We start from the raw sequence: 19,921 nt of genomic DNA, 5'->3' as shown, positions 1-19,921 counted from the left end.
GCCATGCATTCGACCCCCACGCTCACTCACCCCAGCCCCCCTTGCACGTGACATCACAGCCCCATAATTTTTTAAAAATGTTTCTTTATTAACATTTCTCGAAACAATGTTACATAAACAGCAGACAGAGCAACATTCAAAAGACAGACCATCTGTACTATATTGGTGCAACCAAACAACACCCTCTGTACTTCAAAATCTCTCGATGATCGGTCAGCACAGCAGGTTCCACCAAGGTAGGTAGCACTCTCTTGCAGTGAGTACTATGGACCCAATTCTTTCGGTTCGTCACTTGAACTGCTGTCCTTGTCGCAAGGAGCACCTGTTCTGGGCCTCACCACCTTGGTTCCAAGCTGCTTGATCTTTCAAAGGACTTAATCATCACCTGGTCACCAGGTCGGAGTTCATGGCTTTCACCTGTAAATCTGTCAGGAAGTGCTTCTTGAACCTGTTGATGAATAGAAACCAAATTGTCGGTTAACTGTGCCAAATAATCATTCATCAGGACACGAGGTACATCATATACAGAATTTGGCTTAGGAACTCCCCAAATGTTCATTGACCTTCCAAACACCACTTCATATGGACTAAGACCAATTCGAGACTGTGGCACTGACCTAATAGACAATAATGCCAACTGTAATGCATCCGGCCAAGTTAAGGATGTGGAAGCCTGTATCTTCGCTAACTTCAGCTTCAAAGTAGCATTATACCTTTCCAATAACCCTGCTGATTGTGGGTGGAAAACCGCATGGAACTTCTGTTTGATCCCTAATCCTTTCAGGACATACTTAATAACTTCCCCAACAAAATGAGGTCTGTTATCATTCCATAAAAGTCTGCAAACACCAAACCTAGGGAAAAATTATTTCAAAAGCACCTTCGCTGTGGTAATGGCAGTATTATCCTTTGTGGGGTACGCCTCTATCCATTTACTCAAGGCACATCCACCACCAAGACATACTTTAAATTGTTGCAGCGTTCAAGCTGAATATAATCCATTTGTAGAACTTCAAAAGGTGCATTTGGGGTAGCAAACCCTCCCGCAGGAGTACATGTCCCTTTTCCAGGATTGTATTGTAAACAGATCAAACAAGACTGTACTACTCTCTTAGCTGTACTGGAAATTTCTGAATGCTCCCAAACTTGCGTAAGCAACTTTGTTATTGTTGAAGCTCCAACATGTGCCAGCCCATGTGCCATCTGAACCATAGGTTGTACAAAAGCTATAGGCAATTTCCATTTATCCATCTGCTTATTCCGCCAACAGCCCTCATCATCCAATTCTCCTTCTTCAGACCATTGCTCACGTTCTTTCACAGAAGCAGATTTCTGTATATCTAATACGTCTTGTCTAGCATTATGCCAACATTCAGCTTGTGACTTCACTACATACATAGAAGTAGTACTTCGCTGCATCGCAGTCTCACGTGCTACGCGGTCCGCAAGGGCATTACCTTGCCCTATCTTGTCGGTCACTTTCTTGTGTGCACTACATTTCACAATAGCTAGTTTCTTTGGATATTGCAATGCAGTCAAGAGGTTATGCACTAATTCTCTGTGCATTATCTGCATCCCGTGGGATGTGAGAACGCCTCTCTCCTTCCAAAGCAAACCAAAATCATGAGCCACTCGAAAAGCATAGCGGCTGTCTGTATAAATGTTCACACATAAGTCAGTACTAAGTTCACATGCTTGTGTCAAAGCTATTAGTTCTGCTGCTTGAGCTGACTTCTGTGGTATACGAGCTGTCTCCACTACCGTGTGTATTGTGGTGATTGCGTATGCAGCTGAGGTCGTACCATCTGGCAACTTCAAACAAGACCCATCAACCCACAATTCCCGGTCTACATCTGGAAGGGGCGTATCTTGTAAATCAATACGACCCTTTGTCTGTTCTTTGGTAAGGAATATACAATCATGCGTTTCTTGTGACTGAGGCTGAGTCACCGGATATGGCAACAAAGTGGCTGGATTTAGTGTTGCACATCTCTTCAGTGTAATGTGAGGAGCCAGCAATGTCAATTCATATCCTGTCATGCGAGCGCTAGTTAAATGTTGTGTCTTTAAAAGAGCATCAACCGCATGGGGTACTAACACCAACAGCTTATGTGACAAAACGATCCCTTCACTCAGACGTATTGACACAGCTGTTGCGGCAACTGAGCGAAAACACCCAGGCAACCCTCGAGCGACAGGGTCAAGTACTGCTGAAAAATATGCACAGGGACGCTGCTTATCGCCATGTGTCTGTACTAAAACTGACCATGCACATCCATCTTTCTCATGTACGTAAAGTGCAAAAGGCGTCATGTAATCTGGAGTACCTAACACTGGTGCTGAACGAAGGGTTTGTCGTAGCTGCCGGAAAGCAGTCTCACATTCATCTGTCCATGGGAGGGGCATTGGAGTATCTTTAGTCAAAATTGCTAGCAAAGGTTTGCCAATGTGTGAAAACCCTAATATCCATTGCCTACAAAAAGAAGTAAGACCAAGGAATGCACGAACATCTTTCTGAGTAGAGGGTACTGGTGTGTCTAAAATTGCTTAAATACGATCTGATGTAAGTGCACGGCCCTCCTTAGACAAAAGGTGACCTAAATAGGTTACCTTTGGTCTACAATATTGCAATTTCTTTCGTGACACTTTATGATGGTGTGAAGCAAGAAAAGAAAGTAAGGACAAAGTGCACTTTTCACATTGCTCAGGGGTATCAGTTGCCAACAAAATATCATCGACATATTGTATGAGAGCCACACCTTCAGGCAAAACAAAAGAATCAAGTTGTCGTTTTAACGCTTGACTATAAATACTTGGACTCTCAGTATAGCCTTGAGGAACTCTGCAAAATCTATATGATCGTTTATTCAAAGTAAAACCAAACAAATATCGGCTGTCATGATGAATAGGGATCGAAAAGAAAGCATTCTTCAAATCGATCACAGAGAACGTAGTTGCTGTCGGGGGAACCAAAGTAAGAAGTGTTGTGATGTCGGATACCACAGGATATTGTGGTATCACAATCTTATTGACTTCTCGTAAATCAATAATGAATCAGTAAATCCTGGGATCAGTATCCTTTTTCAGAATAGGAAGAATCGGACTGTTACAAACATTATACAGAACTTCCTCAACAACTCCAACTGCAATAAGATCATGCACAATTCGTGTGAGTGCTTCTTCGCCCTCCTGTGAAATTTTGTATTGAGACAAACGTGGCAACACAGCTCCCTCCTTGACACTAATATGTACCGGTGGAATAATCATTTGTCCCACATCAGTATCTGAAGTAGCCCACAAAGTACTAGGGAGTGAAGCTAATGCAATATCCTCTTTAACAAGACAAACTCTTTCCATCACAGGATGATTATCATTTAAAATAACACGCACCCCTTCAGGAGAGCATCGTATTGTAGCCCTAAAATACTTGAGCATGTCAAGACCCACAATATTGTCTGGTGTATTTGGAGAAAGCAAAAATGGACATGGAGCAGTAAATTTATCAACATGGAATGCAAGTGGTTGTGACAATGGGCTAGGGGAAGGTGTTCCATCGAAACCTATCGATGTAATAGTTAAGCCAGACAGGGGAGCCCTTGGAATCAATTGTTTAGACAAGGTGCTACGAGTAGCTCCTGTATCAACCAGAAACTGATCAGTAGAACCCAAAACATGTGCTGTAACATAGGGACCCTTCTGATCTACTGGAACTTCCACTGATTCCTTACCCCATCCTAGGCAATCCTATGCATAAGCAGAATCTTGGAAATCAGGCTGCACATGGTTAGACATCTGGTATTGGTTCCGTCTATCAAAAGTGTTAAACCCATCCTGCCCTCGTACATTAGCATCAACCCTAGCATGATCATTCGTGCTTCTTCTAGCACATGAATATCCTGAGCGATTTCTCATTTGTCCCCGACCACGTGAACACTGCTGAACACATAGTGCTGGACAATCGGCAGCTCAATGCCCAAATTTCTTACAATACGCACACTGATCAACAGACAAATTCGAACGAGTGTAAGAAGAACCATAAGATCCACGTCCACCTCTATCACTACCTCTAAAAGGCGGACCATAAGCTTGAGCCAACATAACCTTCGTCTTTAATTCTTTAATCTTTTTATCCTCGCTACCTTTTGCTTCTAATTCCTGACGTTCATAATACTGAGCCATAGTCAAAAGAGAAACCGGAGTAGAGGTAGTCCATGAACTTTCACTAGCTTTTAGACGACTAGCTATTCCTGGTAACAGATTTGCAACATATTTATCGACAAACAAATGTCTGCCCGTATCACCTGACAATAACTGGCCGCTAAAATCATGAAATGCTTCTTCAAAGCGTGTAAAGAAATCAGAGACCGATTCATCTGCCTTTTGCTTACAAGACGCTAAAACAGTCCAATCTATCTTTTTAGGGGGAATAATCATTTTTAACTTAACTAATATGGCTGCGGGAAGATCTAGAATCAACTGATATGGCTTTTTTGCAGGTTCCCTATCCCTGCCCATCTGTTCTAATTCTTTCCATGACGGCCCAAAAACTACACGATCATCAATTTTATGAACAGTTCTCCACATATCTGGCGGTAATATCAATCCGAAAAATAAATCAACGTCAGCCAAAGTCATAGTACAAGAACTAATTGCTCCCTCAACTTCCTCTTAAAGGGCGGCTGGATTTTTCTGCAGGTCAGGTAATGCTGTTTTAAGTGCCATTACATCTGCCCTATTCCAAGGAGTATACACCCAATTATAAATAAAATAACCCTTAGCATCAACAGAAGTTTGATTATCACTTGTACCCAATCCTTTAGGAGGAACATACAAAGGCGCGGCTTCCCGCATTGGTTTCGCGTGAACTATCATAGTCTTATCTGTTCCGAAAATAGAAGCTTGCACCACGCCGGTCTGAGATGTCCGTGCAACTACATCCACAGCCCTTTTCTCCTCTTGAAAACAGACTGCCACAACACATAATTTCATCAAACGCCTGATTGCATCAGCCACCTGTGCGAAAACAAAAAGACCATCACTCATTTGCTTATGATCAGCTGCTACATCATCGGGCTCTAACTCATCAGAATATTTCCGATATGGTTCAATAACGTCTGCGCCAAATGCCTCAGTAAAATATAGCTGTTCCTTTTCCGTCCACCCTTTCATGTTGTCTAAAAGTTCAGAAGCAGAGACAACGCTACGAATTGTTTTACGAGCAATAGATCTAAGCTCAGACGCACAGTCAGCAGGCAACATAGAGCGACTGTCTCGCATCTTCTGTTGCTTCGAACTGGAGACCTTAGCTAACTCATGAGGGGCAGAAGGAACGACATACGGAGGTGGAGGGCGATCTAGTAACAAAAAATCATCGAGTGGTTTATTAAGGATAGGATAGTGAGGTTGCCTAACGGTGTATTGGCCAGTTACCTGTAATTTACGTTCTTTCTCTTCTAGCTCCTTTAAGTCATTTATTTCTTTCTTTCTCAGTTCCAATGCTTTCACATATACATTCTTCCGCTGCTCTTTCTCAAGCAAGGCTTGCTCACGGTTCACTTGTCCACGCACTTCTTTCTCCCACATTCGTACACAGTCAAACATATCTTGCCTAGACTTTCGCTTACACATACATTGTTCCACATACTCAATCTTTCGCAAATCAAATGACCCATGCATAGGCCAACGTAACTCAGGATCCGCACGAATGTATTTATTCCATAATGTGCTGTACATTATAGAAGAAAGACCATGTTTAACATACATATCTCTATTGGGCGTCCCCTCTGGGGGTGCCGGTTGCGATTCTTCCAGTCTCAAATTGGTACCATTACAAAAGCAACACATCCTACGAAGTGCGCTCAAAACAGGCATGCCAAAAATAGTGCAGAATATGCAATATTATAATAAAAGTAGCACTTAAGGTGCTGTTCAAATCAAAATTAAATTGGAGAAAATTCTCCTCATTACCTGCCTATATAAATTGCAATTTATATATCAATTCAAAGGACACAAATTGACTAGTCACCCAAAACACGAAAGCCACAGTAAGTAGTGCTAAATTTCATTACCAAACAAAGGCATCAAAACCCACAGCAAGTGCCCTAAAACGGCTCTTACCAATCACAGGGTGTCCAGGTTCCAACTGCCAAGTTCTAGAATCGACCAAATGGTCACTGCATGACGAATGAACAAAAAGGGTCTCAGTCGAGGACCGGCGCCACCTGGATGGTCAAATCAGAAAGAAGGGAAAAACGCCGTGGTTGCCTAGACTCTGGTCTCCTCAGGCATTGATCGTCCGCAGCGAAATCCCAATCCTTCGTCGCGACCAATCCGTTGGGCGTCCGAGTCGCCGATGAGTCCCTGTTCGGGCGCCAATTTGTTGAAGTAAGCCTCAGCAAGGCCTACTAGTGCAAGGGGTTCACCCTTCTCTGCACAAAGTCCTCAGACCATATAGGAAGAAGTTGGCACAGAAACTGAAATAAAAGACAAAGTTTATTAAACCTCATGAGGTGGTACTACAGTTCAAACAGCACCCTTCGGTAATGTTTGAAGTAGCACACTGAACTGAGAGAGCATGGTACTTTTATACCCACGTAGGGCCTAAAAGTAGGTGGTACAATTATAGAAGCAAGACTTGCATGCATGTAAGGTCATGTGGAAATGCACAGTCGACAGGTAGGAGGGGCTAACAGTTTTCAAGGACTAACAGCTGCAGACCTTACTGGGCATGTGCGAAAGTGGGAGATGCTAAATATAACTTGTCACTTGGCAGATTTTCAAGAGTAGTTAACAGAAAGGTAGGACAGAGCACATGGTGAGCACATAGCAGCATGTTGCAGAAAAAATGGCTGCCATGAATACTAAATGGATTCTGCGAAATGTTCACAATAGTTACTGAATACAAGATGTCTTCTGCTAATGCTTAATCTAATCGCTGCTAAACTACAACAAAGGGAGGGTGGTCTCCATGTTCATCCATCCTGTGGTCGGAGCATTCACACCAGTCCTCCTGGGGTTGGGTCATGCCATGTTCCCAAACTCAATCTCCCCAACCCCCACCCCAGAGTGGTAAAGCTGCTGTACCTCCAACTGGGAACTGAAGAGAACACAGCAGGAGCAGGGCTCCCCTTGGGGTGATATTCCACACAGCAGGCCAGAGCCTCAGCGCCCACCTGTCTGTCGTCTCACTCCAGGGCTTCAAATCCAGCTCTTATTCTTTTCCTGCTGCCGCCCTGCTCCGATCTTGATGTCCTGCACTTCCAGTTCCACTCTGGCAGCCCCGAATAGTAGAGTCTGATCAGTATAAAAAATGTCAAAAGGTCTTAATTGAGTACAAAAATAATTAACAAATGTATCCCTTTTGAGTCAACCTTTTTTCAGTCTAGCAATTATAGGGAGTAGAATAATCAAAAAGAATTCAAGCATACTCCAGTTCCCTGATCTGTTCTCAGATCCTCCACTTTTTTAATACGAAATAGGACATAATCTGGGTGGCCGTTTCGTTCATGCTATGACATGGACCCCAAAAACTTCCTCTAATAATTGATTACTGCCAGCTGGGTTCTGCCCCCTTTATAGGGCCATGATAAATATCAGAACAGCTCAGTATGCTCACACACAACACAAACAACATTAAATATGGCACTATGTTAACACTTGAAACGGTTTAGAAACTGCAGATCCACTAATGCAAAATATGCATTCGATGTCCATGTGATCTCTATATTGGGAAAACTACGCAAATGTTCAAAACCTTCATTATCCAGCACTAACAAAACATATTTAGTGTGCCACAGAGAACGCCCCTTATGTATCACACTGCTTGACACAACCATACAGAAGAAGATTTGGTGTAGTAGACAAATCTAACAACCCAAAACTCCCAATACTGGGTGTCAATTTGTCACATTTGCTTACAGGCTGTGATTGTTGCTGGATCTCTAAATGTGAAACTCTTAACAATGGGTTTAACACATTAGGTGAATGGAAGAGTTTGGTGACTATTTGTTTAAAGCCCACGTCATTTCTACCCCTTTCTACATCCTTCCGCGTTTATTTTTCACATACTTGAGCGTCAATCAGGACCAATTTATGAGACATGTATATAGTGTAAATTAAAATGTCTTTTGTTAATATTCCACTCCTTAGATGTTTTGAACTTTTTCATGTTGTCCTTTAGGGTTAATATGGCTTAATTGGAATTTTTGTCATGTAATCCATTAGGATTCAGTTCTGTAACTGTTTAGCCTGCAATTTGTTTTGCCTTTCTTGATACATGTATCGGTATTGATGGAATCACACGTGAAACTTAATGAATTCATGGTTCTTTCTATATAATTACATGTCTTGCTTTTTTTGATTGTAATCGCCATCTACGAGTTAGTATGATTGTATATATGACTCATATGTTTTTTCCCTTAAATATTTACTTCCCCAAGTTTATACTGCTTTTCAATGAATTGCTCACTGTGGCCTGCACTGAAGAATTTATTTTCAGGCTTTTAAGAAGAAATTATTTTACTGCGCGTTCTGTTTCTAAACTACAGCTCTTCTGAATATCTTGGTGTGCTCTCTAGCCTTCTTTCACGTACCACATGCTGCATGTCACATTGTACGCCATGTTTTTTCCTGTGCAGGGCCTTATTGGAGCGCCAGAACCTTTTCTGCTTCTCCCTTTGACTCCGGTAGTTCATTAAGAGGAAGTGATTTCACTACAGGCATGCTTGATCCCTCTGCATATTATTAATGTATCTGCCTCTTAGGGATTTTTTTAACCTGAGTAAGTTTTCAATTTCCATTTGCCAGCCTACATTTTCCTGACTTTTCCCAGCAGTGAACCATTTATGGATGTCTTTCTGGTCTCTTTAATTGTGAGTAACTACTGGACCTGCTCATATAATGAGGTGTTATTTTATTGATTGCATTATATAGTTATTTTCTGCCTGCCACCACATCTTGATTTTTACTCTCACAGGTATGGATGTTCGTGCAGCTATCTGTGTACATTTGTCCCTCACTGCGGTGGGACAGTGGTTGTGCACTGCCTCACTTTTTACTTGCACTATCCCAATTTGTTTGCAATTTGCTTACCTTTTATCCCATTTATCCTTACAGTATCCCTGGAATGTATACAGGTACCTAAGACATGCCCTTTAAAAAAATTCTAGTCAGATCATATTTATTTTTACCTTTTTTACCAACTTTTAAAAATTTTTTGCTCTTTAGGCAGCAATCATATTAGTGGTTCTCCTTTAGTCCTGTTATGATTTATTGAATTGTGGAAGGTCGATACACCATCAACACTTACCCGTCTGAAAAAGGATATTTATTGTTCAATGATGTACTACTGAAACCTTGGACTTTATTTACATCTACGCACAATATTTGATTATGCTTTCTTTCGCCATTATCCTGTTTTTATGTGTTTCACTTTACTCCTTTCACTTGATTTCCATGAGCACTGTGTGTTCACTTTGCACATTGAGCACTTTTATAATTCATACTTCATGCTGCTTTTAATTTCACATAAAATCAGTTGAATACATCTTCCTCTTGATTGCGTTTGGCCATATCTCTTCTCTTCTCCCTTTTTCTGTTTTGTAATTCAGTTATGTATACAATACATGGCTTTGCAGTATTATTAGACTAATTTGTTTGGTTTCTCTTCTATTGATGCATTTTGGGACAGTGTTCCATGATACAAATATTACACAGGTCCCTATTTGATGTATGGATAACTCCTGCTGTGTATACTAACAGGCCCACAGGTAGCATTTACTTAACAGGCACTGAGTAAATGATATACCACTTTACTAGGGACTTAGGATTAAATTAAATAGGCCAATCAGGTGTAAGCACATTTTTGTTATTGTTTTAGGAAGTGAGCACAAGAACTTTAAGACTGATAGTGGTAAAGTGATGCCTGATAAGAAGGGGTGTTGATTTAGGGAAAGAATGGCGCTCAGGGCTTAAGTGGTATCTGTGGGTTATAGCCTAAAGTATCACACAGTGCACTCTTAGAGGACCACACCCCTGATCCCCCCACTGCGTGGCAAACCAAAACAGATAACAAATATAAACAAATAAGAGGCACACGTTGTATAAGCATTCATATATAAAAATGTACATGAGGTGTCCATTGTAGTCACTATGATTATCCTTGGAAAAATAAGAAGTACACCAAACTGTGAGTCCTTAGAACGGTGTAAAATACTATAATAAACATATAACGAGGCGAAACTGTGTCCATGTTGTTCCTTTTCGGTTTAATAATAATGTCCGATTTTAATTCAGTCATCTAATCCGTAATGCTGAGTCACAATCTTGATATCTGATGATGTTCCATTCAAACCCCACAACCAACACGTGTTTCGTCCATCGACTTCATCAGGGCTATGAGGCAAATCTACCTACACACTGTAATCCTGAAAATAACAATAGCTGTTTTTGCCCATTAATCTGCTATTTTAATGCTCATCTCACTTCCAATCAGTGCCCTCGTTATTTCAAATCTGTCGAGATATTATCAGCGCATCTGTCACTCTGACTGCCTTCATTCAGTCTGTGAGTACGCCTTCTATTGATGCATTTTGGGACAGTGTTGCATGATACAAATATTACACAGGTCCCTATTTGATGTATGGATAACTCCTGTTGTGACTACTAACAGGCCCACAGGTAGCATTTACTTAACAGGCATTGAGTAAATGATATACCACTTTACTAGGGATTTAGGATTAAATTAAATAGGCCAATCAGTTGTAAGCAAATTTTTGTTATTGTTTTGGGAAGTGAGCACAAGAACTTTAAGACTGATAGTGGTAAGGTGCACAGAGTCTTAAGGCCAACAAAAAAAATCTGAAAAATAGGAATGTGGTGGCAGGAAGACCACCCTAAGGCCGAAAGGTTAAACATGCTCCTACCCCAGTTCAAAGTAGAGAGATCTACCTAACATCCTGGGAGTTCTCATCACTAAGGCGGAAAAAACCTGAACAGACAATCTGCATTGGAGTGATCTGACCCAGGATGGTGTTCCATGGTTGTTAGACCTGACAGCCTTAGGATGGTCATCCTCCAAATTTTTGCCTGCCTTCCTTCATTATTCTGACCCTGTTTTTGCTGGATTTAGGACTGCTGTCCAGTGCTAAAGTGCATATGCTCTCTCTGCTAAAAATGGTAACTTTGGTTCCTAACCAAATGGCACATTTCATTTACCTGTTAGTCCCTAGTAAAGTGCACTGCATGTGCCCTGGGCCTGTAAATGAAAGGCTACTGGTGGGCCTGGAGCACTGATTGTGCCACCCACATAAGTAGCCCCTTAACCATGTCTCGGGCCCGCCATTGCAAGGCTTGTGTGTGCAATTTGACTGCCACTTCGACTTGACATTTGAAACTACTTGCCAAGCCTTAAACTACCCTTTTTCTACATATGTCACCCTTAAGGTAGCCCCTAGGTAACCCGTAGGGCAAGGTGCTATGTAGGTAAAAGGCATGACATGTGCTCATGTGTTTACCACTGCAGTGAGGCCTGCCTCTCTCATAGACTAGCATTAGACCTACCCTCATTCCCTTTTGAGTGGTAGATTCTGATCTGGAAGGAGTGACCCTGTCATGTTTGGTATTGCCACAATGGTCATAGAAAATCCTGCTTACTGGTGAAGTTGCATTTAATATTACTATTTTAGAAATGCCACTTTTAGAATGGGCACATTTCTCTGCACTTACTGACATCTGTGCCTTACAGCCTGTCTCCAATCCACCTTTTGTCTGTGCAGGTTGACAGCGCCTCTTGTGCATTCCACCCAGACAACCATAAACACAGGACACTCTGTCAGATCTGCATACTGAATGGGTCTTCCTGGACAGGAAGGCTGGAGGGGCTCACACTTACATTTCAAATGCCAGTGGCCTGCTCTCACACAAAGGACTGATAACCCCTCACAAGGACCCTGGCTTAAAGGACTGGGCTGAAACGGGAACTTGTGCACTTCAAAACCACTCTTTGAAATTTCCCCCCCACTTCAAATACATTTTTCGGTATATGAACTGGGTCTCTGACCCCACCGTACCAGACACTTCTGGACCTTTGCATGCACTCTGTCAGAGGAACTGCCTAGCTGCCCAAAGGACTCATCTGGACTGCTTTGCTGAGAAGGACTGCTACCCGGCTTGTTGCCCTGCTGGCCTCTGACTCTGCTGGAAGGACTCTGCCTTCCTCCTGAAGTGGTCTCCAAGGGCTTGGATTGAGCTTGCTTCCGAAGTCTAAGGGCCAACAAAGGCTTCATGTCTTCAAGAAACTCCTTGTGTGTTGAAAATTGACGCATCACCTGCGGAAAACAAAGCAAAGCATTGCATTGTGGCTGAGAAATCGCCGCACTGTTGACCGGAAGGATGCAGCCCCAACTTCCCAACTGGAAATTCGGCGCAGCGCCTGCCTTGCATTGGAAAATCTAAGGTATTGCCTACTGGATCGATGCAGCACCTTCTCCTTCTTCCAGCACGTCAAGGATTTTTCAACACATTGTCCCTGGGCGTCAAAATACCCCCACATTGCAATGAGGAAACAAGACTGCGTGCCATAAAAATGACGCAAACCCTTGCAACGTGGAAAGAAACAACACATCGTCTGTGCCGCGCCAGACAATCCGACGCAGCACCTTATTTTTCCACACATCTCTTCCTCTGCGGTCTCCGTGTGTCATTATTTTTGACACATCCCAGGATTTCGACTATTTTAAGCCTTTCAAAAGTGATCTTTCACCTTTTGCTTACTGGAGCTTTGTCATTTTTACCTTATTTTATTTAGATAAATATTATTTATTTTTCTAAACCTGCGTGGTGTATTTCTGTGGTGCTTTCACTGTTACATTCGTTTTATTGCACAAATACTTTACACATTGCCTTCTAAGTTAAGCTTGACTGCTCAGAGCCAAGCTACCAGAGGGTGGGCACAGGATAATTTGGATTGTGTTGTGACTTACCCTGACTAGGATTGTGGTCCCTATTTGGACAAGGGTGTATACCTCTGCCAACTAGAGACCCAATTTCTAACACTGTAAAGTCCGTTCCCTATAGAGAGGTGGGCCACCTAAATGGTTTGGAATTCTAACGCCTCCTTTGCTTCAGCTATCTAAAGGGCTTGAGGTCTGTCTAAACTTGGAAGTGAGTCCCAAACAAGTATGGTCTCCGCTTCGTCAGTGCCCAGGCCACAGTGAAGGCTTCCTTTTCAATAGCACTCAATCTCTGTTCCCTGGGAAGTAGCCTCCTACTGATGAAGGCTAACAGTTGGACTCAGCCCTCCTCATTTAACTGTGATAAAACAGCTCCTATGCCATTTTCTGAGGCATCAGTTTGTACAATAAATAAATTCCTGGGAAAAGCAAAGGGGAGGGGGCTCTCCCTCAGCCTCATCAGGGCAGAGGTTTAAACTAAAGGCAGTGGCGCACCGGGCCCCCTTCCCTAGACCATTTACAGCCCTGGAGACCTAATTCCCAAGGGCCATTCTTTTTTAGTTCCCTGGTTACTCTAGCACATGCAGAGGTGATGCTTTTTACTGGTGCCATTTGGACTTCTGGAGTGCTTGTGCGAAGGGTATCTAGCTGCCCAGACAGGACTAGAGATTGTATGTCAGTTCTGAAGTAGGACTTCAGGGACCATGTCTTCAGTCGGGAGATAGCTGGTGCTATGCTGTCTAGGTCTTTTAAGTGATGTTGGTTATGATGCTAACTCTGCTTTCAATGTGGTAACCAAGTGACTTTGCGCAGCCAGACCTGAGGGGTGAAGACGTCCATGTATGTTGCTGTGACCCATTTTACTTGAGTTTATCTCTTGCAATCAAGACTAACTTTATTCATCTGGTAGGATTGCTGGTGGTGAGGCATTCTTTCAGAGTAGCGACTCTACGTTTAAATAATAGATCTTTGTGTGATCCTTGTTGTGGTGTGCCTGGATATTCTTTCCAGCCAGTAGTTTCATGACTAATGACTGAATGGAAGCAGGAGGCATAACACAGCTCTAGTCTTGAGGTATTCATGGTTAAGTATGAGATGAGCATCTGTAGTCCTTTTTCATTGAACTGGTGGGAAAGTTTTAAAAAGGGGTTCAAAGTCGATTGCAATCTTCAAATGGCCGGCAGTGTTTAGCAATCTTCAAATGGTCTGCAGTGTTTAGCAATAAGTCCATATCTGCCAATTTTAATAACTGCATGAAGGCAGTGGCTAATTGGATGAGAATTGTCAAAAACAAAATGGAGGCAAGGCAGAAGTCATAACTTTTGGTAGTCAATCTTCCACATGGAAAAACAACTGGTGGCCAAAAATGCTGGGATCGCTGCGTTGCCCCACTGACTTGGCAAACAATCTAGGAGTGATTGTGGACAAAAATCTCATGTTTGACCTACAGGTTGATTGCACAGTTCCCACATGCTTTGGTGTTATTAGAATTCTTCGTAAAGTTTCGTAGTACATCCCAGTACCTGCACATAAACAAGTGGTTTTCGTCCTAATATCCTCTTGACTTGATTACTGCAATTTGCTCTATCTAAACATCAATAAGACGGCAAACTGGTCAAAATGCAACAGCGAGACTGATATTAGGCATTCCCAAATATCATTCAGTCTCAGCGGGTCTAAACAAGCTTCACTGGTTACAGAGGAAAGTGCTTATCATGTTTTAGGCCTTTTGCATTGCTCAGAAGGCCTTACATTGATCAGGGCCTGGAGCAATCAGAACAAAGTTCCATTGGTATCTATCTTCTAGACTGCTTTGCTCAGCAGCTCAAAATTGGATAATGGTCCCCAAATTTCGGATAGCATGATGGAGAGGTAGAGCCTTTTCGGTGGCCACTACCAAGTTATGGAACTACCTTCCCAGTCATATAACCAGTCCAAAAAATCATGCAACCTTTAGGAAAGCTGTTGAAACTTGGCTTTTCATGCCATAAACCAAGGCCCTGCGGAGCTCCAGAAAAGAGAGTGATATTTTCTTGTTTTTCATCTGAAGTAGCAAGTCTTTAGCATCCACATGCCCTTGGGTACTTGTGCAGTCTTATAAATCTATTTCATTTCTTTTCATAGCACAGAGAAGTAGACATCATTCCGTGTAAATGTATGCAAGAATCCGACATTGGTGCAAAAAAACAAACATGTCAGGCAGATTGTTGTAGGGCATGCTTTACGTGCACTATGATGCATTAGGATTTTTCTGTTTACTGTTCTTGCCAAATGAAACCAGGTGCCAAAAGGAAATCCATGCCATTTACACTAATTTCAAAATTTAGTGTAGCATTGGGGAAAAAAGCTGAAACAATTCATCCCACTTTAGGAAGTTACTAAAAACTGGTCTCTAAGTTTTTGTCATTAGTCTTACTTCATAATGTTCATGTGGCACAATGAAGCTAGGCATGTGTACTCTGATAATAGAACATGAAAATTGTTAGGTCTTGCCTCTGACAGTGCATGCAATGCATGCACTTTTGCTTCTCAGAGATAATATATACAAGAGGCTTGCTGCCCACCCATTGCTTACCATTTAATTGACTTAATTGTCACTCTTGTTTGCTGCCTTCTAATTAGCCAGGACCTGCTGAACTCACTTCCTCGTCTTTCAGCTGGAACATGGACCAAGTACTAATTGCGTAAGCTTGTATACTGTCCTTCCACTGATCGTGATGTGATTAAGGTACTATTTTAATTTTTCGTCTTCCCCTTTTGTCTTGTCTTTTTCAGTGTTGCTTTACCCCCAACCATTGTGTCTCTCCGTCCCCCCAACCTCCATGTCTGTATAGCTTCTTCCCCTTCCACCTCCCTTATTCGTGTTTCATCTTCCCTTCCAATCACCTATTCTCCTAACGTCATGATCCTTTGTCAAGTGATTGTTGTAGAAATGCTTTATTCATAAATAAACACACGTAGTAACCCAGATATGTCATCATAAGAGGCTCACTTCATCCATTTGATTCCTTACAGACATAGCCACGGCATGAAATTGAAACTGTGCAAATTCTTGAAAAACGTCAATTTGATTTTTGTAGTTAAGACCTCTAAACTGGTGGCAATACATTTGAACCTCTGCTTCCCTCCCTTTCTATTCGGCAGCAGGACACAAAGTACTCTTGTGGTTTCAGGTCTCCTATTAGCCCCTCCAACAGAGCATTTGTGTGAATTAACCAACTGGGGCTTTGTTTTTTAACCTGCAGGTAGCTCGGAGAGCCCTAAGTTAACAGTGTTCATATTCTGTACATCTGTGCCCATGCATTAAGCAACACTCACTGGGATTGCAGGTCTTTACAAAAAAAGTAGACTTTGAGGTTTTACTTTAATAAACCCCAATGAAATCAATTTTGGTAAAGGGAGGCGTCTTCCTCCATGTGAAGCTTCCAATATAGTGTCAATGGTCAGGGGTGGAGTTGATTCCTTTGGAGGGCTGGCTTTGTGACAAACATTAGCAAGCCCAATAAATAAGGGTTTTTGTTTTTATTTTGTGAACAAATGTGTGTTTCTGGAAGATTGTGACTGTGTGAGAGTTAGAAACACTGTAAGTTACACAATGGAAATTAAATCATGCATTTTTTTTTTTTTTTAGGTTGCAGCCTACCAGACAGCACAGCTGTCTGTTATGCGAAAGACATCTTGTGGAGTTTTCAGAAAGTTGACCTGAGAATGCATTCTGCTCATTGCTTACCAATGGCTTTGTGGTTTGTAACTCACATTTTCTTGCTTTTCATTTGCTGCCTAAGGGTCTCCATGTTCACTCCCTCCCTTCCATGTAAAAACCTTATTTACAGTGTCATTACGATAGCTCGCTTTCTGTAAACAGACATGTAAATCTTGTTCTTATCTCCTCACATTTGCAGGACCTCGAAGACAGAGGTCAAATGTCAAGCTCTGTCTTCCAGCGAGCTCAGTGTTTTCGGCTGACTTCAAAGTGAGAAGAAAGAGGAATGCAGATTAGTCTCCACGTGGAGCCTCTCCTGTGCTCTATTTATGTTTCTGTAACATAACCCCTAAATATCACAGCATCTCGCGTGCAGATGACAGATTTTGTTTTAGGCATGGAGAGATAAGTGTCTTGCCCAGAATCACAGGATGTTGCAGAGGTGACGCCATCCCTGCTTGTTTGTAATTACTGTGCAGTGATTGCCATGGTTTAACTTTTCTTCACTTTTGTTGTACGTATCTTTTATTTTTTTCATAAATAAGTATACGCAACATAAGTGCAGCATATATTTTATAGGCTCATCAGCTCTTATTTCCTGGCTGTGGCTCTTGAAGACAGCTTTATCAAAAAGCTGCAGGCACATGGAGTACTACGCTGTGTAAATTATAGATATGGATTTTAACAGAAGTATTGTAGTGTCCGTGGCAAATTAAATTATTTAATAATCTTGCTCAAATCTTCCTCAACAAGTGTAAACTATTACATGACAACATCCAGGCAGGACAAATTCCTACATCCAATAACGTTTCTGTGACAACTCAAAATATCCGTACTTTAAAGTCTCTATCACCAATTGATGGAGCTAATCTTGATTCCACCGCTAAAAGCTGTCATCCTATCTGTTTATGCCCAGCAAAATTCATGCAAATTCCCTTCCCTTTTCTCAAAGCTACACTCTTGGACATGTATAACTGTTATTTAAGACAAGGTATTTCCCCATCACATGGAAAATGCCTCAGTGAAATCATTTTTTTAACACCCTTGGCCCACAAGATCTCATCAACTTTCACCAATTCGCTTTGTACCATTTCATGGCAAACTTTTGACAGAACTGTTTATAAACAGCTATAGCAGTTTTGTTTAAAACAACATTTTGAATACCTTTTAAGCCAGATTCTAGACAGGAAACAGTATAGATCTAGTGATCCTATTGGTTTTGTTCGATCTGTCACAAGGTGGAAACTGGAGGTGTTGAGACTCTAATACGTTTAGACCTGTTAACAGCCTTCATTATCATATATCATTACATCCTAGGAGAAGTGAAGCTGAGAGAGAGAGTTGCTGAGTCAAATGGGTTTCTATATGACCACCAGCAGGGTTTTTTTTCCCCGTTGCACTGTGTTATAATACAGGTCTCTATAATCTTTAGCAGGTGAAGTATGTGGTATAATTTGAAAGTTATGTGTCTTGAAAAAGCATTTCTGTGTTATAATCTTGGTTCTATTATTTGACCAAATAGTTTGATTTTGGGCAAATTATGATCCCCCTTGTCCTTTTTCTCCTTGCTTGCCATTATCCGGTGTGGTTGTCTGACCATTATCTAAAAGTAAAGATTTTAAGGTGGGTGTCTGCTTGTTTAGGGCTGTTTCATTTTCTGTTTTTACACTTCTTCTTTTTAGCACGTCTAAAGGTACACATTTGATTAAAGTGACCCTTGCAGGTCACCTCCTATGTTACATGTCCTCCTTTCCAGTTAACATTTTAACTAATGCTGGTCACTCGCACCTCTGTTAGGTGTTAGATATCAGAGTCAGTGCTGGGACATCCTTCTGGGCTGGGTGTTTCCAGGCTTTGCAGCTGCCCTGTTTGTTTTATATCCCCTATTGATTACCCTGCTTACCTGCATCAGTCCCTTGGTGAGCAAAACAAAGATGGACATTTGGCATCCAGAGGTAGCTTGCTGGAGGATGCAGGACAAACATCAGAAAGACAAATAGATACCCGTTTAGTGGCTGAGTTGTACTAGGTGAATCCAGAAAACATGGATAAATCATGGTTTCCATGCTTAAATTGTGTGATCTAAGGCAATATTTTATTCCACCAATATTCCTTTTTCCTAATTATCCCATATGAAAGCGCTTTCAATCATGAGTTCAGAATACGTGCGGTCCAAAAACCTATGGTATTTGCTTTAATAGACTATAATGTTGCTCTGTAGTAATACAGGGTTTGCACTACAACTGTTTTGCCTCTTAGTTTACTAATGGTTAACATTTATAAACTATCCCTTTTAAAAAGTAACCTTCACTGCAGAGATAGAATGCAACATATTAATGTCATTGCTATCACAGATTAAAGAAATACACTTGTATAAAGTAACTGAAATTGCACCTCTTTCATAGCCCCTATAGGGCTGAAAGAGAGAGTGGCCCGTCCATTGAAAGGGTTAAAGAATGCAGCACACTTAACTAGGCGACTAGGGCATCTTGCAATGCTTTTCAGTCAGATAGTAACTCTGATTGCTTCACAAACCTCCACAGCGTGTTTAGTCTGTCTCGTGCGACCTCGAGACTGCTTGCACTTCTCATACCGTACTGTACGGTTATCAGTCTGTAGAGATCAGTTTCTCTAGAAGGATAGCAGTATCATAGTGTTCTCCGATTCGTCTTCTTACGAGAATGCGTTTTGTTCTGCTGCCGCCTTCGCCCGCTCATCTCTTCAAATCTCAGGCGCTTTATTGTACACATCTGTAAAGTGCGACATCTCGTGTTGCACCTGTTTTAAAATACACAGCATCCAGGTGTTCATATCTCTTTAAGGAGAGAGCTTCCTACAGGAAGCACAAGGGGGTGGGCGCTTTCAGGGATCAGTGGATGAATGAAAACAATGTCATGCTGCCCTCTCCCGGGATCCTCCTACTGCTAAAAGCCACGCTAGGGGGCGGGCAATGGGTGGCACTTTGGGGACGATCCCCTAAAAACGGGGCGAGTCAAGAGGAACACCCATTTGTGGGGTGGGATTAAGGGTGTGCCCCTCTCTGAACCTGCCCTCAGACTGCCCCTTTGCCATATCACCGGCAGCTGAAGGGTAATGCTTTCCTCCTCAGACTTGCGATATGACCAAAATCTTCCCCCGGACTGGATCACTTACTTGCCTGTGAAGTCACATTAATTTCTCACTAGGCACCAGACACGTTGCAAACCCTGGCAGATGCGTGATAGTTATTGTTCTATCAAAGGTGGGCACACAAACTCCGTAGTGTTTA

The 19,921-nt window shown here is 42.0% G+C and overlaps 1 long non-coding RNA gene across 2 annotated transcripts; it reads right to left on the bottom strand.

Annotated features, from left to right (window-relative positions):
* Positions 1 to 64: 64 nt before the first annotated feature.
* On the bottom strand, positions 65 to 19,462 carry LOC138294097 (uncharacterized). 2 transcript variants are annotated; one of them, XR_011203182.1, is made up of 3 exons: positions 19,189 to 19,462; positions 7,173 to 7,293; positions 65 to 448 (listed from the first exon to the last, which is right to left on the bottom strand). It is a non-coding gene; the product is annotated as an uncharacterized lncRNA (long non-coding RNA). The 2 variants fall into 2 exon arrangements; XR_011203181.1 differs by lacking the exon at positions 7,173 to 7,293.
* Between the last annotated feature and the right edge of the window lie 459 nt (positions 19,463 to 19,921).

Source organism: Pleurodeles waltl, chromosome 4_2 (genome assembly GCF_031143425.1).
Source record: "Pleurodeles waltl isolate 20211129_DDA chromosome 4_2, aPleWal1.hap1.20221129, whole genome shotgun sequence".
In the NCBI taxonomy this organism is placed as follows: domain Eukaryota; kingdom Metazoa; phylum Chordata; class Amphibia; order Caudata; family Salamandridae; genus Pleurodeles; species Pleurodeles waltl.
The sequence above is the reverse complement of the archived record's forward strand: the minus strand, read 5'-3'. Positions and strand labels throughout refer to the sequence as shown.